Below are 18,599 nucleotides of genomic sequence, written 5' to 3'. Positions count from 1 at the left end.
CTGAATGACGAGTGATTCAAGATGAAGTCTTCAAGGTAAATTTCTGTCGGTGGCCACAACGTCCGTCCCATCCAAATTTATCGTGTGTCCAGTCTTGTCCAGTCTTGTCCACGACCACGCGTTCAGCTAGCGTGTTTAATTGCACGCGTCTGTTATTAAGGAGCCTTGTTGGCAGGTTTCTTCACTTGCTAATATACTTACAATCGTACTCGGCCCACGGTACCTTATGCACAATATCGCGAAATTTTGCTCCAGGCAGAGGGTCATTGAGACTTTATTTATTTATTGCGATACCAATTATTTGGACACTCCAAGCGCATTTCTGCCGTCGTCGTCGCCGTGATGTTCCGCATAAAGTCCAAACACGATAACGTCTTCGCCGCACGCCGTACGCTGATGGGCGAGTCAAAGCTTGCGAGGGTCAGCCGACGATCGCGGCTCAATCTCGCGCGCACGAGGGAGAAAGGCGGGGCGGAAGCACACCGTCTTCTATGGTAACGAGGCACGGGGAAGGGGGGTGGCGTTGTTCTCCGACAGCAAGTCTGTATTTCGAGAGCGCGCGTATGGGGAAAGGTGTATCCAGACGACGGCATGGGGAAACGTGTATCCAGACGACGAACCACGGACCACCTTGGACCCAGCCGCGGACCGGTCACGTGATGTCGACTATGCTTGGCCCGGCTCGCGACAGCGTCCACACGGCGGGCCCAAAGAGCAGACGACAGCGCGGCCCGGGAGGAATACTCTCGATCCCGCAGCTCCGCGAACTCGTTGCAGCGCACTGCTTCCGAGATTAGGCCCACTCGTCAAAATGGAGGCCGGGAGAAAACAGCTGATGGCTGTGTTTGCTCTGGCGATGGCAACAGACGACGAAAGAAATATAGGGCCTACCTAGGGTGCCTCGATGGGTCTACCGAAAGGATCTCGGTGTTCAAAACCAGCTGTACGAGGAGCTCATGTTCTCAGATGCAGGCGAGTACGGGCGGCTTTTCAGCGTCACCCCGGAGCACTTCGCGCAGCTGCTGTCGTGCGTCGGACCCAGGATTGCGCGGCAAGATACTGTGAGAAACCAATTTCGCCGACGACAAGACGGCAAGTCGTTCTTCGCTACCTTGCATCGGGTTAGTCACGTTGACTCTGAATAAAAAACATTCCGGCTGCCGATTCGGCTACCTATTCGGCTGCCGAAAACGACCAGCATTGTACTGTTGCCAGACCTGGTGATTGCAAATGCTCCAAAAAGTCCGTGGGCCCCCGCCAGAAACAATGCGCTCGCATTTCTCGCCTGCGCCGGCCCGCGGACCTGCCAGACCGGAAGTAAACGTGACGTGTCGCCGGATCCACGGGCCAAAACCGGTCCCTGGCCTATCGTCTGGATACACCTGAACCGGCGATCGCGGCTCAATCTCGCGCACGCAGGGAGGGAAGCGCGCAGGCACACAGGCAGCGTGGGCGGAAGAGAGGGGGGGGAGGGGGGGAGGGGTGTTCTAATCCAGCGCCAACTGCGTACTTTGCGCGGCCGCGCGCGGTCGCGCGTGCCTTATCTTGAAAGCGATCTGCAGGCGGTTCATAGATTTGTGTGTGTGGTGTTCTGGTCGCTCAGTTAGCGTTGAAGCGATAGTCAGCACGAAAGTCACTTCGCTCGCTGCTGCTGCCGCGCTTGCTCACGGCAGCGGTTTGACAGCAAGTGTCCGCGGTCATATAGTGGAATGTGTTCATGTTTGACTGTGCGCGCTGACACCATACTTCTTAATTTACTTAGCAATCGAATATTTCCAAGTTTATACGGCCGATAAAACTACTAACCTTACTTCATATAGCTACTAATTTGCTATCGCAATTGAAGCTTCGCCTTTCGGGTGACACAGCTGCTTTTTTAATTAGAGGAGGGTTGTTTTAAGGCCTATAGAAGAAGAGAAAACGTGGTAGCTTGTACTAGTGGCGCAAGGCTAAAGACACAGCGGAGCTGATAGGTTCCTAACTGGTCCTAGCTGTACAAAGTGATGCTAAGTCATACGAAGTAATGCCAAGTGATGGTATGTTATACGAAGTGTATGAGCATTTCCTCGTGGTCCCTGGCATCAGGGAACGCCTCGCAAAGCACTTGCCGTCCGAGCACACGTAGGGGAAGTGGGGCGAAAGCTATGCACAGTGTACGGGCGGCGCGCAGCAGACGACACGCCGGGATGACGTCACGGCTCATGCGCAGTAGCGCGCAGCTGGTGGGAGCTCGACCGAGCCGCCGCCAGAGGCGCTTGCTGCAGTCACGGACACCGCGAGCGTTCGGCGCTAATGCAGGAAAACGGAGAAGCGCGGATGTCGTCAACAGCACCTCTGCGCGTTACCTCGTTGGTGCTATTACAATTTGTCTCTCTCTCTCTCACACTCATTTTCTCTTTCTAGTATGGCGCCCCACTGGCGCTAGCCGCCACCTGGGCGTGCTCAACTAAGGCTTTTTGGGCCCGTAGGTCTGAGCAGCCAAGCAAGGCAGCCTCCCAGTCCTCCCGGGTAGGGTTGGGTAAGGGGGGGGGGGGGGGGGGGGGAAGGCAGGGTTGGAGGGGCAAGCCCACACCATGTGGTAGAGGTCCGAGGACCTTTCCGCACAGTGCGGGCAAGCTCCAGTAAAGGCAGGATCAAAATGTTTGAGAACCGCTGGGCACAGCATATAGTGTTCGTAATCAGGCGCAGCAGGAACCGCTCCTCCTCCTTTTTGAGGCCTCTACACGGGCGTGGGTAGAGTTCGTGAGCGGATTGATAGTAGGCTATAATTTCTGTATACGAGTAGATTGGGTTGAGGGTATAGAGTCCTGAACGGAGGGGTCAGAGAAGAGAGCCCGGTGAGAAAGTGCGTGGGCGGCAGCATCCGCTGCCTCATTTCCCTCTAATCCCATGTGAGCAGGAGCCCAAACGACGCATCGGGGGTCAGGGTCCCCGGTTCGGCAGCTAGATTGATGGACAAGATAGGCCAGGAATTGAATCTGACCCTGTTCGTAGTTCCGACAGGCCCCTCGCGAGTCGATCATGATGGTTTGAGAGCGAGAATCTGATGCAGCCAACGCGATGGCGACTTCCTCCGCATATGTTACGCCTCTAGCTCGAAAGCTAAGGCCGTTAACAGTTTTGCCTTCGTGGACCACCACGGCCGTAAACCATCCCCCATGGTGTGGGCCGGTGGCGTCTCCGTAGAAAACGCCGGGTTTGGAGCACGCTGCAGCGGCTCTGCCGGCATCAACGTCCTCCCTACAACGTCCGGCTGTGCGTTCCAAAGGCTCCACCAAACGGCCCCCTTCAAGGCTGCGGTGTAGGCTGCGTTCGTGGTTGACATTCGATACCGATGGACCGCACTACCATAACGCCGCACCCGCACGAAAACTGTTGTTGAACTCCGTATAACATTTTCTATAGATAGTTGGCGGGTGATGTCACGGACACAGCCTTCTCGCCGTACTAGAACCCAAACATGGCGGCCACGATGACGTCATCGCACCTGATCATTACGCGTACATCATTTTGTTTTTTATTGCGATAGCAATTATAGGGACACTCCAAGCGAATTTCTGCTGTCGGCGTTGCCGTCGCCGTGAGGTTCCGTATGGAGTCCAACAGCGATGAAATCGTCGCCGCGCGCCGTATGCTGTATGTGCGAGTAAAAGCGAGCGAGGGACGCGCGCTTTCACGGTGAGCGAACGCATGGCGAAGGGTAAATGCGACTTCTTCCGTCGCGCAAATAGCCGTGGGTGGACAGGAGGGAGAGCTGGGAGGCGACATTTAGCTGCGGCACCAAATGCGTATTTATACAAATATTTATATAAAAATGTCGCAGTTTCACCCGAAAGGCGAAGCATCAATTGCGATAGCAAATTAGTAGAGAGCTATACGGAGTAAGGATAGTAGTTTTATCAGCTGTATAAACTTGAACACGCAGCCGCACCAGCAATGCGCCGAACTGTTGTCGACGCCGTCGGCCTTTTGCCCGCGTTCGCACCGAACGCGCGCGGCGTTGGTGACTGTTGCCGGTGCCTCTGGGGGCGGCTCGGAGGTTTTCGACGAGATCAGAACGGGACACTCAAATATATACACACACGCGTATATATATACATACGCGTCTTCGCCACGGAGCTCCGCAGCGGACGTCTCACCCAGCCTGAGAACATGCATCCAGCGGCAGGCACCGCGTCTGCAGCTGCATCGCCGACTACGCATACCCAGTACGTTGCTCTACCTCAGCCGCAAGACCCCGGCAAGTTCAACGGCCTCAATGCTGTTGACGTAGAAGAATGGTTGAAGATGTATGAGCGTGTCAGCAAGGTGAGCAGATGGGATCCGGCCATAATGCTGGCCAATGTCGTGTTCTACCTCGACGTGGTATTACACACACAAGGAAGAGCTCACTAGCTGGGAGTTGTTTAAAGAGGAGCTGTCCGACGTTTTTGGCAATCCAACCGGTCGACAGCTAGCCGCCAAGCAACAACTCGCCACGCGTGCCCAAAGTGCCACCGAGTCGTATGTCTCCTACATTCTGGGCGTTCTCGCCCTCTGTCTTAAAATCGACATTGTCTGCTTTCGTCACCGTAACAATATATATGTTGTATGCCTGATTGCAAACAAAGATATGCAGTTTGCCTTCATTGTGAACCTGGCGTTTTGTGTTTACGTCACGAAATTTTCCGACCAACGAGAGGTATACAGCTTCGCTGTATTATACGGTGCTTCTCCGTGTTGATCTATATGGGTCAGATTGCGCTCCACGTACTGTCGCAGATACACAGTTTTTCGCGTAGCTTGAGCCAAACATTAAAAATATGCAAATGCCACGCAACTGGGCCGAACCAAGGCAATGTTATTTGTCGTCGCTTGGAGATACTCAGATTATGTCTTCCATTCCGCCTAATTACACAACCAGTCCTAATTATTTAATGAACTTCTCAATTATTATAATTCGATGAAGAATGTCAATGAGAAAATTGTATACCAACATGAAAAACTCCCGATACAGCTTTCTGTTCCTCAATACGTGCTACATAAGGGTTTTTCCAAGCGTGAAAGATGCCATCGAGTACACGCGGAGTGCCTCGAGTGGATAGTCGCGCGTTAATTTTGCGTGTATTGGCGGATAAAGAGCTCTGGGGTATCTGTTGTTTGTTACATCGTTTTCAATGGTTCTCATCTCTTCCTTGAGGTCTCTTGCGTTATACCTCGTCCTCCTTGTTCAGTTTAGCAGTGACGTCACGGCCAAACGCTTGTAGTTAGGACATGCACAGAGTGGAAATTCAGAAATGTTCCGGTTTGCGTCGATTTTCAGTCCACGCTTTGACTAGGTCAGTAACTCAATTTTTTAATCGGCGTGCACTCACGTAGGCAAGGCGCCTAAAGTACGTAACATAATCTACTACTTTATAAAAGCTAGTTGACACGCGAGCAAAACAAGGCAAGCAAACCAGAGACAGCAGAATACTATTTGCTTTTCCTACTAAGTGCTTGTTACTGTGAAAGAGCAGGCGTAGAAATGTATTCCCCTAAAAAGCACAAATAAGATTCGCCGCCACTCTTGCAGCAAATTGTACCGCAGAGTATGGCGAGTGTTATAAATCATACTGAGCCATCGTCCCACTAGTATCAACATCTTCGACTACACTGCTGCCTCATAACATATTCTAAACCCAATAAGGTTCGCAACAATGGGCTGACGGACTGCCTGGTTTTAACACGATGTTATACAGCACGTGTATGCAATGGACGAAGTACAAGAACACAGGACAGTCCAGCACATATTCTTTGGTTTTGTCTTTTGTCTGTTGTCTATATGCGCTGTAAACTATACAGGTGCATCCACGAAGCGTTTAGTATTTTCGGTTACAAGTATCACGAGACTATTTTCAGGCGTACAGGCAATATAATTTAGCTAGTATGCATGTGGGCAGAGTTGGTGTTATTTCTCGCTGCCCTCTGTCTTGCAGACACAAGCCACTGCAAGATTATCAAACCGTGTAAAACGAAAATATCGTACAGTTGATGCACAAAATGGTTGATCGAAAAAAATTTGTTCGCGGTTTAGGACGCAAGCCAGTCTCTTCTTATCCTGTCATCAAAAGATAGTCAGCGTGGTCACCAATAACAAAGCTATTCTTTGGAACCAAACGCATTGACTAGTCCGGCCTCAGAACGTTTCATTCGGAACTACATATAAAGCCAGCTTTGACGCAGGCCTCTACATCTTTTTTATTGCGTTGCCACACGATCCTCGTCGTTAAAATTTTAGGCACGCTGGCCATTCTTTTGCCAAGTGATCGATCTGGCCGACACAAACGAGCCGGCACGCCCTCATTCTCTAGCCATCGGAGTGCGATGTATACAGTACTGGTCGCAATCTTCGCGGAGCGTATACCTATAACGATCCTAAGTGCAATCTCTGACACTCGCGCCCAACACACACGGGAAAGGGGTTGCAAGGGGGTATCCCATAAAAGGAACGCACCCTCTTTGCCGGTGAAGCGAGGCCAGTCAATCATGGCAAACCCTTTTTGTGCCCTTGGCTCCACGTGTCGTTTACTCGAGAGAGAACAAGAGGGCAGATGGCTCTTTTCAGGCTGTCGCCATCGATTTAGTCGTCGTCCCTCTACACGGTTATCTGAGCGCGTGCGATCGCCTACGCATTCTCGCTCTCATGAATCATGCATGGCGGTTCAATTAAGATGCGCGCACTTATAATAGTCTGTCCGTCTTCGCGGCGGGTTTCTTATCTGCAGCAGTTTTGTTGCAGGTGCAGGTGGCCTAAGCATGAATGCACTCAAGAACTACAGGGAAGCGAAGAGAAGTTCTTTAGGCAGCTGTCGGTGGCGATTTATTATGCATTCCTCCGCTATTTTTTTCTAAAGATTGCTTTGTCAATCCACACTGCTGCTTTAGGTACTGACTTTCAAGCTTTTCACATCACAACATCTTGGCGCAATCTTTTGTCCAGCAACTTCGGTGCTATCTTCAAAACAAGGTAACGTGAATTCAGAAGCGATTGTGAAATTAACTCAAACAAAGTCGTACTTCATCCGCTACAGATCTTTTAGACAAGGGGACAAAGCTGTGGGGTGCGAATAAAATTACCTGCCTCTATTATTTATTTTATTTCGGAAGTAACGGAAACTTGTTTCTTAAACATCGTCACCGCGTGTTTAAGCTGGTGCGCCGTAACTTTCCTGCTCTGTGGACGCTGCCGCAGCGACTCCCATAAAAGGGGCGCCGTCAGCAATGCATCGATTTTTTATTCCCTATCTTCACTGCTCACTTTGTGCTATCCCTAGCTCTCGCTACGTACCGACGGCGACCCTCTGTAGTAAATGTTCGCAACGACCGCTAACCGACTAGAGCAGACGAAAATTTGCTTGCTTGTCAGTCTATACTGTAGACCAGACCGTCTCTTTTTGATTACTTCACATACGCCAGCATTTTTCCGACTGACCTAAGTTGAAGTATGTTAGCAAAACATTTTTTTTAACTTTCATATATTTTTTAGTGTGACGGAAAGGAGACCAGCGAAATCTTTTACTAATTTTTCTTTTCATGCATAGACACTAATGAACCCTAAAGTCTGCTGCTACGAGCGAGTGAGAATTACACGGGTCGTGTCTGGCTGTATAAAAGAGAAAGTTGAATCAGTCGCCATGTATTTAGTTCTGGAGAATCTGTACTGCGATAAATTACCTGGCATCACTGAAAGCACACCAACATCAAGATCAATATTGGCTATATTGTTGACGTTGATTTTGTTTTCCGGCAATCATGGTGAAGCATTTTGTTTTACATATATGTTCCGAGAATGTGTATATAGGCAACGGTCGTTTAACGCAGTGCATTATATGCTGTGTGCTGACTTCTCGTTCATCTACGATCTCATGACAGCGAGTACCCGTTTTCTATGGTACTTTTAACCGCATGCGTGAATCGGCAAACTTCATAAGTGAACCGAACGCTAATAGTCGAAAAAGGAAATATCCCGGAATGTGCAAAAATTACCGTAAAGCTTCCTCCTATGTTCAAATGATAGTTGAGGGAAGGCGGTATGAAGAATTTCGTAAAGTTGCATTGTTTCTTTTAGCTTTTGAACTTCGGTTCACTATCGATTATCCCTTCAACGAGGCAGTTTACAAATAAAGTACGAGAGAATTATGATCACATTAGGGCTAGTTACAATGACATCAATAAACGATGAGAAGTTCGCGCAATTGCACGCAGCACGTACTAAAAGAGAGAAAGAGAGAAGGATAAATGAAAGGCCGGGAGGTTAACCATGCAGGACTCAACACGGTTGACTATACTGCACTAGAAGAAGTGGAAATGGGGAGTAAATATTAAGAGAAGGAGAGAATGAGTGTTGCCACCGACATAGTGAAAATTCTCAGTGCTGTATCACAGACGGTGGTTCAGTTCAGTGGCCTTCAGGAATCGCAGCAGTGCTTTTGTAGCCTCCTGTAGTTGTGATATGCGAGGCCATGGTTCCAAGATCTTCTTCAACGAGAAAGGTCTTCCGTCTAGCTTGTTTATACTGGCGCTGAGGGCAAGCCTTTCATTTTCGAAGGACGCTGGCTGTAGCACAGAAGGTGTTCCGTATAGTTTCTTCGCCAACAAAGGCATAGAACTCTGTGCTGCCTGTCATTCCAACCAAGAATAAGTATGCTTCAGTCAGGTGCTAAACTATACCAAAAATTAAAGGCATGATGTGTCAGGATGGGACTCGGAAAGGCTTGGTGAGATGGAAAAAATGCAGCAGTGGTTCAAAATTAGGTGCCATGTTAATGACGAATGAATGTGTGATCGCTTAGAATCTTAGTACAAGTAAGCGTATGGTGGAGCTGACGCTAATTGGCGTTTTTAGGGCACCTGGAGGTAATTAGTGTGCCCAACTTACAAATTCCAAAGCTGTGAATGTGTGCTAGCGATGACGCTAGTTCCTTCAAATTTGTTTGTCAGCAAACTGCTGTATAGGGTCTAGACAGAAAATGGTTCTATATTAAAAACAAAAAGGCACGAGGTACACAGCAGTTATAAAGACCGTTGTAAGTTCGCGTTGGCATGCTGGACAAGGAAGCATCCAGTATGATAGACCCCCAAAGCATCTCAGTGATGCGTGATGATCCCGGTCATTATTGGCGACTCCTTAATGAGTCGCCAACTGGGTGCATCGTTAGCTGCAGTGCTCGGGGGTATTTCTCGCTCAAGGTCAGCGTCTGGTGCTGTCTGGGCCATCCGGCTTCGGCTATTTCCGGTTCCGGTATATTTGCAAGCCAGAGACAGTGCCATTAGGCGCTAAAGTCCACACGTTTGATGTCACCTTGTGGTTCTTCTTGCAACTTCCGTTAGGCCTACATGTGCACAAGGAAATGAAAAACGTTTTCAAACCATTCGTTCGCATACGATTTATTTCGTTATTTGCGATTTTCGCCACAATAAAGGTGGAATGTTGCCAGACAGCTCGTTTTTGTCAACTTATTGTTAGGGTTATACCTTAGATTACATCTATGATATCACGTTGTCGACAGGAAAGTATGACATAAGTGAGCGAGAGAGAGAGAGAGAGAGAGCAAGGAAAGGCAGGGAGGTCAACCAGAAGAGCATCCGGTTTGTTACCCTGCACTAGGGGTAAGGGAAAGAGGAGATAGAAAGAGAAAAATAGGGAGAGAATGACCACTGAGTACACGTGGGACGATGTACAGGGACACTATAGGCGGTCTCTTAAACCGGTGCACTTCAAATACTGTACTAATGCACGCAACGCTTTTTGTGCCAGTGACGGGTGTAGCCACGGTCCGAGTATCTTTGACTCAGAGAAGGGTCTCGAGCCCAGCCGGTTTAAAGTTGTCCTGAGAGAGAGGCGTTGTACGTCGTAGCGAGGACAGGTACACAATAGGTGCTCGATGGTTTCCTCGCACATACAGGAGTCGCACATCGGGCTCTCGGCCATTCCCATACGATGTGAGTAAGCGTTCGTGAACGCCACTCCCAGCCACAAGTGGCACAGCAAGGTTGCTTCGCCGCGGGAAAGTCTAGATGGCAGTTGTAGCCGTAGCAAGGGGTCCAACTTATACAATCGGCAATTGAAGGCACTTGAACTCCATAAAGCTTGTGACGTTTTGCGTGCAAGCAGACGAAGTTCCCTGGCAGTGTCCGTCCTCGCCAAAGGTATTGTACGCGTCTGGTTGTCTTCGTGGACAGATCGGTTAGCCCTGTCAGCAATGTCGTTGCCGATGATGTCACAGTGAGCAGGAATCCACTGGAAGACTATGCTGTGCCCTGTTTCCAGAGCATGGTGATGTACTTCCCTGATGTCGGATATCATCTGCTCGTAAGTTCTGTGATGTAAGGCTGACTTGATACTGTGAAGGGCTGCCTTAGAGTCACAGAATAAGTGAGCTTTTAAGAGACAGCTATAGCTCGGGAGCTCTAACCTAAATAGAAGGGAATGGAGAAATCGTTTTTCTCAGCAACCGCTGCACCAATTTTGATGAGGTGTATTACATAAAAATAAAGAAGTTAATATCTAGTCACTGTAAGAACAGATATTTTATTTAGGCCATCAGTGTTTTAGTAGAATTATTGAAAATTCACAATTACAAAAAGAAAGCTCATCAGGTTTACAACTCTGTAACTCATCAGTGAAAAATGATATCGCAATTTTTCAAAATGCATATGTATGTATTTCAAAATAATACATATAGTGCGCACAAAATTTAGTATACTTAGTTAGCTCTGAGCTATAACACTAATTAATGAGCTATCCTTCGTGCAAAACCAATTGGATGACCAGCCTTTATCGGAATAAAGAATTCTGCAACATCGACGCGGCTCAACATCGCATCAGAAGGCCGTGCAAGCGCTCCTGCACTTACTGAATTCAAATGGCCTGTGTGAACGTCTGTGATCAGAACGCCTTTTGTTACCTATTCCTGTGTTGTTGTTTTTTTTTCGCTCTCTCTCTCTTTGCACACTTTCCAACCCCTATACCTCCACCCCAGTGTAGGGTAGCAAACCAGAGAAACGCTTCTGGTTAACCTCCCTGCCTTTCCTCTCTCTCTCTCTCTCTGAGCAGGACTATTGTAATACCCTCGTAAACATTGTACCGATTTCATGTAAGCTGTGTGTTCATAAATTAAATGTAGCAGCTTCAGAACCAAACGCATGTGGTTACAGAACTGCGATATCCTTTCTGGTGCAGAGTTGCGGTTTTGTAAACTTCGGGCTTCGACTTTTATGAAACTTACAATTTTGGAAAAGTTTCGTAAAATATTCCAGAGCTTAAATCGAAATGCAGCTTTCTACAGTGAGTATTAACTTTCTCTCTCAAATTCAACAAATTCCATTCAAATCGGTCCAGTGGTTTTCTCATAAAAGAATTTCTGCATGCGTCTGAACGGTCGGCATCGGACTTGGCCCCGAGCTAAAACTTCCTCTCAAGTAGTTCATCTGGCCACTCAGCCAAGTCTAAAATGCGTAATCAAATGAGCAGTGATGGTGGGGCTACACTTACGGGCGGACTCTCGAAGGTATGGTGGATCGCACGTCGTGGACCGTAATCACATTCTATGGGGCAGATGGGGATTTGAGTTTTCTAGTGGAATGTTCTTCGTTCGCTAAAAAAAAATATTATGATGACAAACGTAATGATTATAGCCTAGGCATATACTACAAAAGCTGCAAGAAATACCAACAGTTATCTATGCAGTATTTGATGAATCCGAGGAGACTGACTGGGCGTAGTGGCATGCAAAACTTCAGAACAAGGAACATAACATTTATATCAGAAATTAAAGGGCTACGCTGGTATATAAACTGGTTTCTGCGCAGTTTTAAAAGTCACGCTAAGCGAACTCTTTTTTTACGAACTCTTTACGTGGAAAGTAGTAATTACGCCTTCTTTGTATACATAGTCATCGGTAAGGTTATAACTTTTAGAGTTTCAAGCCCCCATTATCGTTCACAGATGGTCCTCAAGACTTCATCACACGGTCATGTACCAACGGTAACAGCACATAAGCTGTGCGGCTTCCTGGAAAGGGCTAGTTTCTTTCGTTTCCGCTTCCATGCCTCCCTCCAGCCTGAACAAATCCTGCGACTCGGCTGCGCTCCGCACACATCCCAACCTCCATTTCCTGTCGATGAGGGTCAGTCCACGGCTGAGTCGGCAGCGTGTCTTTGCCTGCGCACTGATTCGTCTCTTGATTCTCCCTCAGAGGAGGACTTCCTTTCCCGACCAATTATGACGCTTCTTCAATTTAGCCGTCTATCTGTTTTGGGACCTCGTAGGTCCTTCTATGAAGAGGACAGGTGCGTGACAAAGTGAGGTGGCGAAAAGTCGTTTTGACACATTCGCTACTGATCACAGAGGACTCGTGCGCAAAGCAGAGGGCAAAGGCACCGCAAAATGAAGCCAAAGTGCGTCGAAGTTTACCGGAAGAGCGCCAGCTTTCCTACCAAACGATAATAACAAAATTTGGTGGCAGTAACAATCGGAGGTGCCCGAGCGACGAGATCAGATGAGATAAAGAATCGGCAGCAACACTTACGCGGAAAAAAAGCATGCCACACGCGCGGCCAATAACAGTAGTCCAACAGGACAATCGTCAAGGGAAAGAGGGGCCACATATTCACAGCCTTAGGACTCGACCAGCCATGATTGATTGATTGATTGATTGATTGATTGATTGATTGATTGATTGATTGATTGATTGATTGATTGATCTAGTGGTTGCAATGGGAGCAGGAGCGGCGGCCACGTAAGAATGATGAGCTGCATGAGCGATGCTCAAGAATTTGTGTTCCCGCCACAGCACCCAGTGTTGATGATGTGCTTGATGTTTGCAGTCTGCCTGCCTAAGTGTCAACTAGGATGTGTCCACGCTCCAGTGTTCGTATGCGCTTGTCATCGAAAGCGGCAGTGAATGTGAACGGCTCTGCAAGTAAAATAGAGAAGTTGCGCCCGCGTCATTAGTCTCTGTCACCGCTCGACACCGCTTGGCAGGTTACACTCTCGAGGAAAAGGACAGAACATGGAGGGAAATTGTGTAGTTGCAGAATGAGGAAAGCGGTGTGGAATAAAAAAGATGGCGGTGCAAAGTGAACCATTCGAAGGAGCCTGGTGTGAATTATTACCGAGATCAACTCATCTCGATATTTTTTTTATGCGAGAATTCAGCCACATTCACCCCCCGCTCCTTCGGCACCCTTTTTACCGTTGAGTTTATGGGGTTAACAAAACGCGAAGCAATACATTTGGCGTAGCTTCAGGTATACCTGCGCTCACGGCAGTTCACGATAGAAACATGTGTGCCATAACTGTCAGGACACATAGGACGTGCCGAAGATAAACGGTGAAAAAGTAGGCAGTGACTTAAGTATATTGTGCGCATACCTGCTACCCAGCTGGCCTCGGCGGCCGCATTTCGTTGGAGGTGAAATGCAAAAACGCCCGTGTGCTAGCGCTGTAGTGCACGTTAAAGAACCCCAGGTGGTCAAAATTATTCCGGAGCCCTCCACTACGGCGTGCCTCATAATCAGAACTGGTTTTGGCACGTAAAACCCCAGAAAGAAGATGCCTAAGTACAAGCCCCTACAATTCACAAGTAAGCGAAAGCTAAAATCCGTGAAGCTGTTGGCAAGTCGAACAGGGTCCAATGGGTGTAATGCAGAAACGCTCTTGTGCCGTGCATTGGCAGCATGTTCAAGAACCCCTGGCGCACAAAATTATTACAGAGCACCCCCCCCCCCCCCCGAAAAAAAAAACGAGAAACAAAATTACGCCATCTTCCCTGAGTAGTATGCGAAGCAGCCATGGGGTCGACTCAACGTAGTTTTATCAGCTGTATAAACTTTGACATGCAGCAGCAGCAGCAACGCGCAGAACTGTTGTCGACGCCGTCGGCGTTTTGCCCGCGTTCGCACCAAACGCGCGCGGCGTTGGTGACTGTTGCCGGTGCCTCTTGGGCGCCTACCGTCGCGTCTCTAACCTAAGCTGCTTCGCATTATTGCGGGCGGAGCCGCAGGTGTTGCCTTTCGTTGCGCAATCCGGAGAGGAAAGGAGCGTCGGAAAGGAGAGGAGCAATGCTGAGAGGAGAGGAGTTGAGACAAGGAGAGGAGGAGGAGGAGGATGCGCATGAATGCCGAGAGGAGAGGAGATGAGACAAGGAGAGGAGAGGAGGGGGAGGATGAAGCGCATGCGTAGTAGGGGTGTGGACGCACGGCGGTTGGATGGATGGAGGGAGGTAGGGAGGGAGGGAGTGACATAGCCCAAGCATAAGATGCTTCGCATCTAAAAACACTACGTCGTGCCTCATAATCAGGTCGTAGTTCTGGGATGTTTACTACATATGCCTTGCGACAAATACGGCAAAAGAAAAGAAATATTTAGTTAATTCTGTTTCGTGCTTAAAAAGTCTCAGGCAGTTTTACTTTGCCCTCAAAGACTATCGGATTCAATGTGAGAAAAACTATCAAACCAGCGCCTTTCAAAATTTGATTCATATAAGCTCCATGGTGCTCCACTTTTAACGCGATGGCGTTTGAGGCCCCGTGTCGCAGGAAATCCGGCGTCGGCTTAGGCGTGCCACATCATGCCACCACATCATGCCACCACATCATCCCGAACCACCCCGACCAAACAGGCCCTCCGCGTGGCGCAAGGCGTTAGTGAACAAAAATTTAATTTCTCAAAGTAAAATCCGCCAGAGAAATTGTAAAGTACAACTTAACCACAATGTACAGACGTGATAGCGTCGGATTGTAATTTTAATATACGAGAAAAAAAATTCTGATACGCAGCCAGGAATATTTGAGTGCTATCACGTTCCACTCTTATAGGCGAAGCTTAATCGTCCTCCAATTCTGATGGTGGTTCACTGTACTTAAGTTCTAGGCAACATTCAGGGGAATGTTGAAAACCGAGCCTTTCTAAATTTTGATCGCGCCCCATGTCGCAGAAAATAAGGTGTCGGTGTCGGCGTCAGCGTCGTCCAATAACGCTATCGCGTTCCGCTCTTAAAGGCGAAGCTTAAGCGTACTCCAAGTTTTTCATTTTGACCAAGACAACTATGTAACACTGGTGCTTACCGGTAGAAGTTTAAAAGTACTTAAGTGAGATAAATTTAAGTCTGAAAGTTTGTATTCACGTATTTATTGAAACAGAGTGTTGCGTGAACGCAGCAGGCATTGCGCACATGTACACAAGCACAGCTCAGCATGTACGAAATTTCGCAATCCCGTGCTGTTAACTGTGCGTAATTGTGTTTTCTGCTGTGTTTTTATTCTTTTTTTTTTTTGTGAAGGGAACCATCGTCTGCCAGGGTTCATTGTGATGGCTTGGGCATTAACGCCTCAAGTTTCTTTGAGCGAGGCTGCAAGTACGCAAAAGAGCTTGAGTCACTAAATAATCCAATAGAGTTACAAAGACAAGAGCAATATGCTGGTATGCAAGTATACCAGCGGAGTCGGAGTTGACAGCACTGGCCGCGAGGCGGCACGACAAATTACGAAGCAAGACGGGACTAGAAGCCCTAGCTGCTCGCTTGAAGAAGAGACACACACAAAAAAAATCATAAAAGAAAAAGAAACGCGCCGGGCAGATCTCATTCAGCATAGGGTATTAAGAAGGACGTGAAAGCTTAATTTCGAAAAGTTCTTTCTTTTATTTTTTAATTTTTAATTCTGATAATTATTCGTGATTTCCTTTTCTAGTGTTTTCAATTTGATTACTGTAATTAAAGCAGACGCAATCTCGGGTCCACACCCGTTTACAGCAATTTTCGCCAGATAAATCAGGGGCCGCCAGGCGAGAGCTGTCTTTAACTCCTTGTTTGTTTACTCCGTTAATTTCTAACCGTATGCGTTGGGATAAGGCGTCGGGATAAAGAGCGTTGGCTGGTGTCGTAGTCATTGGCGAACGGAGGTGGCAGAGATCGAAAAAAGCTGGAATGGCTGCTTTCTGTTTAACGACCTGACCGAGCCTTTTTTCATCCTCACCATTCACGGCGTGCTTCCTTCCTTGCCGCCCGCACTCGAAGCCAGTCTCTCATCGGTAGCGAAAGGCCATTAGCCGAAATGCTCTGCACACGCGTGCGTTATCCCTCCGGCGCAGTTAGAGGCGTGGGCTGAGGTGTGCGCATAATGTACGAAACCCACGAGTGGCAAGCGGAGCCAAGTCTCCGGCTCACCCGGCTCAGTTCCTTCTAGTTCGTTCTTTAGACCAACAGCCATTTACGAATCTGGTGGCCGAAGCAAACACCGGTGTGTATACTTAGCGTACACGCTTGCGAAGTTTTATACGTTCACTGAGTTCACATATTCTGCTTTGTGAGAACACCAACAGCCGGGTAGTGGAAATTGCTTCGCGTAGACGGAGCTTGGCGAGGCGAGCGCTCGGTCAGCAAATGTATTTCGCTTGTATGCTTGTGCGAACGAGTTCATCGGCAGCTTAGCCCCGATGCAAAAGTCGTTGAAAGTAAGGGGTGATGGTATCAGCCGTCTCGCGTACGAGCGGGTCGGTTTGCTTGCACGCCATTATGCGAAAGGGGCCTGACGGGTGAGCGAGCGGTTTGTTATGAAATGGGTCGGCGGAGCGTGCGACCGGCGCTTTGTCGTAACATTGTGAGCGAAGTGAGGAGCGACAAGCTCGGTTGTAGTAAAAAGCCAGCCGGTTTCGTTCAATATATCGAGCTTTTTTTATTTTTGTACGCTGAAACGTAGTTCATGATCCGCGAAGCGTGCTTGGCAGAGAGTATAAAGAAGGACATGCAATGGATTACTATCAGCTCAACCACGGTGAATTTTTTAGAACACCTCTAACACTTGGAAATTGCCAGGTTTAACTATGTTTATTGAGTTTTTGCTTTCTTATTAAAAGCTGCACCTTCTGGTATAAATGTAGTGTTTTTAAGGCCTTCGCTGTGTTTACCGATTGCCAAGCCCAATTTGCAGTTGCCTTGTGAAATCGCATTTTAACAGCGAAGCTGTTCTAGTTAACTGTAAAAAGTGCCGCCTGCTGCCGCAAAACTTCGCCGAGCTATGACGTCACTGCGTTGCCTAGCAGCCACCTCGTGGAGCGGCGTGTGCCTCGCCTCCTCTCCGTGCCGTTCACCTGTTGCCTTGACATGGGACGTTAATGAGAGGGAAGGAGAGCATGCGCTCGGCGCGCGCGATGCTCTGGAGAGGGGAAGAGTAAATGAGAGCGAGATAGAGAGAGGAAGAAACTGTAGCAGCACCAACGAGGCAACGCGCAGAGCTGCTGCCGACGCCGCCCGCGTTGCCTAGCCGCGCATGCGCCAAAGCAGTAGCGATGACGTCACCTCGCGTTCCCTAGTAACCGCCGGCGCAGGTGCGCGACACCGATGTAGCTCCTGCCTGCGTGTGTGGCATGCCAGGAACGCTGTCGCTCGTAGGCGCCGACGCGTCCAGCGCTAGTCACGCGAAATGTCGCGAAAGGGAAAATACCACCGAAAATGATCGCTCGAGAATGCCTTCCCCTACATGCGTAGTTAAATTAAACCAAGCTAAGACCTAGCAGCAACCAAGTTAATACCTAGCAGTAGCAGCCAGTAAGACTTAAGGATCGACAGTTTCGCTGTGCCTAAAGGTGCATTCACATGATCGGACGGAGGAGGAATTTTCGCAGCGGATGGCGTATCACGTGACGCGCGCGTCATCAAAACGTGCCGCTCTCGCCTAGTCCGGCCTCCTCCTCTCGCGGTCCGGATTGAAAATGCTCGCCGGTATTTCCATCCGTTTGTTTGGCGGTCGTCTGACCTCAATTCAGCGTAGTCAGCGTCAAATCTGTCAACATTGGACGAATTGGCATGGCTACGATGGCGTATTGTCGGCTTGAAGTCACGTGTGTTTTTGTTGTGCAGCAGTGACCACATGTGCTTTTGTTGTGGTGCAGCGGGAAAGGCGAGTCGTGGTTGCGCGCACATTTCCATTTACTCAGACCGCGCAGCCTGCGTGACCTCAACATGAGTGAGGTGCACAAGAAAATGATAAGTGACGAGGCAACCGTCACTTTTTTGGCTCTTGTTGCGGGATTCACAGCCCTATGGAATATAGAGCACGCCGAGTATGCAAACGCGCAGCTGCTAATAAGCGCTGGAGTCGAGAGTAAGCACACGGATTCCGCAAACGGCACTCCGGCTGTTGGAATGCGACCTAACTCGGCTGCGCCGGATTCAAGTTATCACGTGACTGTTTGGCCCGCGGAGCAGGCGGGGTTTTGCCCTCGCGTGTGTATCCACCTAAAGCTTTGCACGACCGAGTGCAAACTTGCCCAATTTGCCAGTTTTAGTAAGGGTTTATTTCTTTCTTTTTTCTTCTTTTTCTTTTGCAATCTCTTTTACGTTTTCATTGCAGTACTGTGGTACATTTTAACAAGTACAGAATAAGTAGCACGATAGGGCGGTCCCAAGTTAAAACTGCAAAAATATATTAAAATATTTTATATATAAAAAATATAAATGATGCCAAATTTTAGCGTGCAGCAGTTAGTTGCTTGCAGATATTAGACATAACTTAAAAAGAGAATTTTACACAACGAAGACATACTAAAGAAGACAGATTTCCCGTGCTATAATCCT

The 18,599-nt window shown here is 48.5% G+C and overlaps 1 protein-coding gene across 1 annotated transcript in view; it reads left to right on the top strand.

Moving 5' to 3' along the window:
* LOC119456108 (uncharacterized) overlaps positions 1 to 18,599 on the top strand; it is a 101,630-nt gene that overhangs the window by 37,054 nt on the left and 45,977 nt on the right. The window lies entirely within an intron of this gene.

The sequence above is a fragment of the Dermacentor silvarum genome, chromosome 6, assembly GCF_013339745.2.
Source record: "Dermacentor silvarum isolate Dsil-2018 chromosome 6, BIME_Dsil_1.4, whole genome shotgun sequence".
In the NCBI taxonomy this organism is placed as follows: Eukaryota; Metazoa; Arthropoda; class Arachnida; order Ixodida; family Ixodidae; genus Dermacentor; species Dermacentor silvarum.
The sequence above is the reverse complement of the archived record's forward strand: the minus strand, read 5'-3'. Positions and strand labels throughout refer to the sequence as shown.